Here is an 8,920-nt window from a genome sequence, read left to right as displayed (position 1 = left end):
GTGAGTTTTAGTGTAATTTTGAATTTAGGGATAGGAGATTAGATGTGAATGCTCTTACGTAGGCAACGAACCATCATAACTATACAATTGGCCATCGAGAGTTATAACTATGCAGAGTTATTCAATTACATCAATTGAAAAAACAACTAGCGGAAACCTGATTAATTGAAAAAACTCATATCATATATTGTTGATCAACTTGGCGCCAATACATAGGTTGCTATTAAGGACCAGTTACCATTGCTTGCAGTTAAAGTTGATCATTTACAAATGATCATAGTTTCTACTACCGGATCAAGTTACACTTGCTCATTTGATACACTTCACAGTTTGTCACTCATGTTCCCTTGAACCTCGAGGTCGTTGGTGCATGAAGTTACAATAGTCTCGAGTAATCCGTAACTAATTTTAACAAGACGATTCTAATAAGTTTTTTGCCCAAGTTTACCTACGGATTATCCACGGTAATCCATCAACAATTTTAGATATAAGAGTTTAGATGAGATTTAGGCAATTGCTTTAAAGATACAATTCTCGTCCCCATCAGTATTCCTTGGTAAATTCGTTGTTAACGCATCAATAAGTTTTTTACGCACACCATGTTTTCTAGACTTAGGAGGTGTTTGGGATTCCTTATTTTGCCCCCTTATAATTTTTCATTAAGTTAATAAGTTACAAAAGTGCAACTTATTGAACTTTTCATCTCACAATATAAACAATCCCAAACACCTTATTACTTTTTAAAAAGTTTATAAGTTATAAGTTGATGAAAATAAGCAATCCCAAACACCCCCATACTATTATTGATAGATTACTAATAGATACCACTATCACATAAAGACTTTTTATGGATAATGTTTGTAAAGATCTCTCTTTTGTAGTGACCCAATTCTATTCTCTTAAAGGTTCAGTTTATTCGATGTTTCCCCTCATTCCTTTTACGCCCTCTCTCATCTCAACTCGGCCAACCATATCGCCTTCCAACACTAATTCTCTCATTCCATCCTACACCATTGTTGGCAACCACCGCCATGGCAACCACCATAATAATTCCATCCCAATAAATAACAACACGAATGGAGTTGGAACACAATTGGTAACCACTATCACCAAAATTGGATTTTTGTTATAGAATGCTACCGAAAACTGTCACAATCATCGGCCACGTTACAGTTCATGTAACAACTCAAGAAAATCTCACATCGTTATATTTTTATTATGTCCATAGGGGAGATGACGAGCAATAAGAAATACCAACACGTTTTTGGACGCAATAAATAAAGAAGAGTGATAAGTGTCATCATTAATCGTGCTCAGATGAGAGTAGCTAATCCTAAGACGCATGACTGCTTAGGAAGTCTTCATCCATGCAACAAAAAACAAATCCATGAGCTTCTTATAGGCAAGTAAACAAATAAATAATAATAATAATAAAAATAATAATAATAATAATAATAATAATAATAATAATAATAAAGACAATATTGGTGATATAAAATGCCTTACATATTTGAGCCACTTCTATCCTGTTATGTTTATGATGGTGGGACATAAGGAATACAACGTCTCAAATATCATCAACACGTTTTAACGCAATAACTATTGATGAGATCTATACTACATGTAATTTGTTGGGTAAGTACTGGCTAGATAAAAATTAAAATCATAACTACTGAGAATTCAAGCCTCACCCAAATACTAACAAGGGATAATTTTATATATTCTTACAAATTTATCAAATTTCATATAATTTTTTAGTATAGGTAGGTTCGAAAGGGAACAAGAAAACTCCATTCCTAGTCCTTAATCGTCTCTCTCTATCTTAATGCGCACCTTCAATTACTTACATTACATCATTTTTTTAAAGCAAAAGAAACCCCTCCTAAAAAAATAAAAAAAAGGGGAAAAAAACAACAAATGTTTATCTAGCATTTCTCAAATTTTTTTTAAAACTAAGTTTAACATTCAAGTTTAGTTTTTGGGTTAATTTTAGCTTTTAGTGTTAGTTTAGTTTAGTTGTGTGTGTGTGTTTGTGGGTGGGCATTGATGTCCAATAGCTTTGATAGTAATGGCTGGATTTACTACTATCTCGTCCATTGAGTATAAGAGAGCAAATGATGGTATAGCCCTTTTTTATAGTTATATTTTTATTTGTGTTTTTTTATATAGATACGCTTGTAGTTTTCATTTCATGTTCAACATTTTTAATTCAAAAATATATTCATATTACTCGATTACTCTACAACTTTTAAATTATATCATTTCTTTTTCTCTCTTTGGATTAGTTTCCATTAATTTCGACTATTATCTTTTGGTCTTTGCCGATCCCAATTAATGAATTGGCTGTTGACGGACCCATATTTTAACGTGCTTGTTCCCAATGGTCCGCGACTAACAAAATCCTATTTCCGTTAGTTGCAGGTCGACGGAAAAATGTTTTTGGCCGAAAAACTCACATTTTTTTCGGAAAACCCAACATTTTCGTCCTAAACATATTTGTAACCTTGGATCGGGCCTTCAAGTACCTTTTTTCTAGTAAAAACTTAATTATTAATGTCATCGAAACCCTAGAATCATCGTTGGATATCGGTTGGTGGTGCTCAAGTGGTGGTGGTTGGTTGGTGAATCAGTCGGTTTCGGTGGTGGTGGTAGACTGGTAGTGTTCAGGTTGTGTTCAACTTACTTTTCCAGCAAAAAATGTAACTTTTCCGGCCAAATACGTTTTCCGGAGACCTGCAAGTAACAACGTTAAGATTCTGTAAGTCGCGGAACGCTGAGAACAAATACTCTAAAAGATGAGATTATCAGCAACCAATTCGTTAGTTGGGGCGATAACAACTAAAAGATGATAGTTGAGATCGATTGATAAAAACCAATATACCTACATTTTTTGGATAAATGGGTTATCGGGTCGTGTTTAGGTCAACTCTGATTTACGTGTGTGCGGGTTAGAGTTAAAATCTTTATAGGCCTGGTTTAGATTGCATATTTCACTTCGTCAACCCGTCAAACTACAACCCGTTGTGTTATATGTTTGGCATTAAAAAAATATAAATCAGTATGCGAAAACTGTGTTGTTTACCATTGTAATTCATCTTGTTACTTATAAATGTGTTATTTACGATTACAACTATGCATTCTACATTTCTACCCATTGTAACAACATATGAACTAAAAATACATTTATAAGTTGCAAACCATCACATTTATGCCATTTAATGTGTTGTATTTCACTTACTTAAATAAATGTAATACCAATTGCCTATTGAACTAACAATGAATACGTGACGCATTGACACTCTGTGTGGTTAATTCCGAAACCACAAATTAACATTGTGGTTTATAAATTATAATATTTGTATTTCATGTCCATGAAAAAAATAGTATATATAAACCTAACATGAATAATACATGAAGACCATCCAAACTTCAATGACATCATTTCTGAACGGCATAATATATTAAAATAGTCTTTCTGCCAAGACACTAGAAGCAATAATAAGTTATTACATGGATCCAAACATCATATGCAACATAAAACTAAAAGCACATGATCATATGTACTTGTATGCTAGTTACCTCTAAGATTAGTTCATGTAAACAAAACATATCTATACCATAATCTTACTAATTTCATCGTCAATCCAACGAGCATCTCACATAATTAGCATTTAGTGGTGACTGTATAATATGGACTTCCTTTTGTTTTTTTGAATGTCCTGATCACAAAATGATTCCATCAACAAAAAATAGATAGCAAGAAGCTATTAGGCCATATCAAAATATAAATTTTTTTGAAAGGACCTGGCTAGCAAGGCACATTATAAAAATCAAGTTTGTAACTTTCTATTACAATGACAGGTATATATAAGAGCTAAAATGTAATTAATTACTGACAAAAAAATTAGCTCATAACAAGAAGTTTAATTATATGTATATTATCACCTTTTTAAGTATATGTTTGGTGATATTTCAAAGAATACATCTCTCTTAGCGTATACGCAGTAACGACTGACCAAGATATCATAAAATGCTAAGATTAGTTTGCTAAGTAATCAGATTCTGGTTACAAATCAGACTTATCATGCACTGCATCTGTATAGTTAAAAATTCCCTTCAAAGACAGCTTACTGAACCATCTTAAAGATTTCGCCGTCCACTCAAATTAATGCGCTGTTATTAATTAACTTGCTAAACAATGGGCGTGTCTGATTAGGGCTTCTAATTAAATTAACAACTTTATATCATATTTCCAATCACATAAAATATGTATTATCTGACTTTGTTTTTTTTTTACCGTCTAATTCACGCACTCTCTAATCATACTCCTAAATATACCCATCTACCCACAATGGGACTTGAACCCTCAATGTAATTGGGAGAAACAACTTTCCATCACAGCCTTAATACGGTTAAGCTACAAACCCTTTGATGTGTATTATCTGATGTATATTCACCAATAAAACACTCTTCCTGCCTTATATACTATTGATCAACTATTCATAGAAGTACAATTAGGATATATAATTGAAAGCATAGCTAATCAAAATGCATTTATGATGATTTAAAATGAAACCTAATTAATCAAATCTTATCTCCATTGATAACTAAAATAGACCCTAACTGATATTGACTAAAAGTAAAGATCACCTTAATTTGCACAGAGTTTGCAGATATGAAGTAAATCTATTTGATGATCAAGTCCTAGCTAGCTCAAAGCCAAATGATGTACATCTAAAAGAATTAACCCTAATTATATGAAGTCATTAAGATGTAAAATATCCTAATATGAGAGCTAAACCAGTTTCTACAAAAGAACACACGCGGTTAATAACAAATAGAAAGCTGAACACACTTGCTTTTGATTGATTCCAAATTTTCTTAACCATGTTTAACATCATTAATTAATCACAAGGTGTTAATCTACTGTCCTAATAATCTAGAAGAATAACAATCAACCATAGATCTGACTGGATATATCTGGCTCTTCTTTTTAAAAAAAAACAAAGAAGATAAAAGTATAAATCAATCTTATGCTACCAAAGTGAAAAGTAACAATTTTTACTAATTAAAGAGAAACACACACATAAAACAAGAACTAGAAAACCCTCCTGCTAACCAGTTTGGCAGAGTTGGAAACTGACTGAAGAGGTAGGTCCTAGCAGAGCCCAGTTGGACCCGCAAGACTCACCTTGAAGAGGGACGTCTGCGCAAAGACCAACTGGTTCCGCAGGACCCACCATGCTCAGAGAGATGAAGACCTTACGCGCAGTACGCAAGCTGTTCCCGCAGGAAAAGCCTCCCAATGGTAAAGTACCCCGCCTGTTCCCGCAGCTGCGGATACAAGCCATCAGGGAAGGCTACCCGCACTAATAGCAAGGCTACACGCACAAGGCACTAACTCTCAATAATTCAGTAATGTCACCTGAAGAAGGAATGAGCAAGGCGGGAATACTCCCGCCCAAATGAGCCAGTCTGTACGCTTCTGGAGGATCTTTTGTACTATACCTGCCAAGGTATGGACAAAATAGACAAGATCTGACCAAAGCAGCCCATGAACCAATCACAGGGTGACAGCTCACTGACAACAGTACGACGAGCAGCACGCTCTAGTACTTAATGTCACTATCAGCCGCTGCCTACTCACCAACCCTCATCGTGGCACGTACATAGCCTGCAGTTGGTGGAAAAGGAATAGTACACAGCCGGCCATGTCACTATCAGCCGCTGCCTACCCACCAACCACCAGCACGGCACGTGCGTAGCCCACAGTTGGTAGAAAAGGAATATTATACAGCTGGCTGTACCTGCTTGGAAACCTACCTTCGGCTATAAATACTCCAACACCTTGGAACGGTATCATATACTATCTTATACCATCACATATCTTATCTGTTCTAGCTGTTTCTCTTAATATACATTTATATTCAGAGCAATCTAGTCTGATTCTCACGCCGGAGGGTGGTCACAAGGAGGTACCCCCTTCTCAGTGACGAGCTCACGGTGTCTGTTTTGCAGGTCATCAGAAGAATAACCATCTTTGCCGGACCTAACCCTCGTGAGAAACATCTACTTGACCCTAAGATTATCCGTAATCTGCCGGGGTCACTTAGTGTTTCTTCACTGACACATATGGTGAGTCTTACCATCAGCAAATACCACCAATTAACTACCTTGATCTGCTACTTGTAGCCGTTTTATTGCCAAAGCAGCATCATCAAGATTCTCATCCTCAAAGGCTTTTGCATTTTTGTACGTGAATCTTGATGATGCCACACCGGAAAACAACGACTGCCGGAGAAACTGACCGCGGCTGATTCATGTAACCGATGAAAATGAAGAAAAAGGGTTTGATTTGTGAGACTTCAGATGTGGAAAAAATTAAGTTTCAATACTTTTCATGGTGTTGAGTCTCAATAATTAAGGCCACGAGGGAAGGTCTGATGTGGTATGTGCAGATTGGTTGAACCCTAAAGTCATGAAGTGAATGGTACCAAATGAAACTAAAAGATCTACTGCAGTAACTCCTTTTCAAAATCTTTATACTAAATATAATAATAATAATAATAATAATACAATAACAGCAAAGCCCTATTTTTGTTTCTAAATATAGAGTAAAAACACACCCTTGTGCTCAGATTCCTGTGGATCCATAAGAAACCAAAGATTTAATTGTCTTTATGCCAATCAAAAACAAAAAAAGAAAGTAGATTTGATAGAAAAAACCCTATCAGAAAAGTAGGAAAATAATCAAACTTCTAGAACAAAATAAAGATTAAATTAAAGATATGTAATCTATAGTGAGATACTGGAAAAAAGGTAGAAAAGGGAGGAAAATAAGTCCCTTTGGAACATATAAAAATTGAAACGATACAAAGAAGATATCATATATGGCCCCAAAAGAGGGAAAATATATAAGCGGCCGGTCGGAGATCTAAAACCGCTTAGAAGATAGGAAGATGAATTAGACCTCATATTAGGATAAGAGAGAGGTTAGGAGGGAGTAGAGCACTCACACAGATGGTGGGAACTATGGACTGTCGAGTTTGAGCATATACAATAATATATACTAGATTATTGACCCGTGGGCGCCACGGGTGAAAACGATTAAATTTTGTAAGATCAGCCGGTAATATGAAAGTGGAAAACAAAATTTCATACATACATACGGAGACGATAAGAGAATATACAATTGTTAATAACGTCGGTAACAAAATAAATACTTTATTAAACATAACTTTCATACGAAAATAAAATGCATTTTACAATCATTCGATAGATTAAAAATAACAATTTCATATATTACTAAATAGTTCCTTATAAACCACATTTGTAGTTTTATTTGTAACTTTACCCTCCTTATCTAATATAAGCAATTTAACACCGCTTCTACTATTCACTCGGGATAAAGCCACATATAACTGACCATGTAAACACCGGTTGTCGAAGATATATTTCAACTCTTGCTAGTGACTGGCCTTGACTTTTGTTAATTGTCATTGCAAAACAAACCGCAACAGGAAACTGTCTTCGTTTTAACTTGAATGACAATTTCTTAATAGAAGAAGTTAGTGTACTACGAGTTAAGTAGTGCAATGACCAATGTTAGTACCCGAAAAATTAAAAATCGTTAATTAAGTACACGGGTATAACAAATAAAATGTACTGAATATAAATTTTTGGTATATCAAAAAAGTAAACGGATATAAATAATTAACCTGTGTTACTGGATTTTGTGGAGATATAACCTTCATCAGTTGTTGGCGCTTGATTTTCTTCTCCACCGTAGAATCGATTAACATTAGATGATGTCAATGGACAAGTAACTACATTGTTTTTTGCTATTAGAATAAAATCATGCATAGAATATAATAAACCATAAATAGTTACACAAACAAATTGGTGTATGTAGTAAAGTTTGTTATATTTAGTGAAATCCGTTAATCACTATTATGTAACATGTAAATATAATTAGTACTGTATTTGTTTGTTGCAAATATAAAAAATATAATATTAGACATAAATATTGAAAACACAACTGATCATTGATTCAATTGCGTTTTTAACATTCTCGTAACGATAGTTGATTATGTTAAAATTACAATAGCATTAAATACACATGTTATAATTATGACAGGTATACTAGAGGTGCACAAACCGGTTTTTTTTAAAAAAACGGTTCGGTTATTAACCGGACCGGTTTTTTTTGGCCCGGAAAAAAACCGGTTCGGTTAATAACCGGACCGGTTAATAACCGGTTTTTTGCTGTCAAAACCCTAACCGGTCTAACCGGTTAGGACCGGTTTAGAAACCGGTTAGAACCGGTTAATAAACCGGTTTTTTTTATTAACCGTTTTTTTTTTTAAATTTCGCGGTTTCAAATACGAATATTTGTTTTTATATTTTGTACTTAATGAAGACCATTATTTTTTCACAGTATAAACAAACCGGTAACTACAAGGCAAAACGGTAACTACAAGGCAAAACGGACTGACCGAAGCGATTCTTTGCTTTCGTTGTTAGGGTTCTTTGCTTGGAAGATGAGTATGAGTGTGTGTTGGTGAATGTGTTTTCAACAAACCAAAGATTAAAAACACATAACTTTCATTTATAGTTTTTACATTAAAAATACAAACATTAAATCGTTATCGCATATTCGTAACTCAAAAATACAAACATTAAATCATTAACACTGAAGAAATCTCTGCCAATAACTGTTGTTCATGATTTAACTCAAAAATACAAACATTAAATCGTGAACTAGCATATGCTCCTGTTGTTCCCAATCGCAGTTTGTTCATGATTGGCCTCCATGTTTGCTGTTTCTTTAACTAAATTAGAAAAATCCAAATCAACAAGTAAATAAGAGCACATATTAGGAAAAAGAATGCTTAGACACGATTACATGAACAACTTGCTG

The sequence above is a fragment of the Bidens hawaiensis genome, unplaced genomic scaffold, assembly GCF_021521415.1.
Source record: "Bidens hawaiensis isolate Kalapana, Puna unplaced genomic scaffold, B.hawaiensis_p1.1 tig00011762_1, whole genome shotgun sequence".
Lineage (NCBI taxonomy): Eukaryota > Viridiplantae > Streptophyta > Magnoliopsida > Asterales > Asteraceae > Bidens > Bidens hawaiensis.
The sequence above is the reverse complement of the archived record's forward strand: the minus strand, read 5'-3'. Positions refer to the sequence as shown.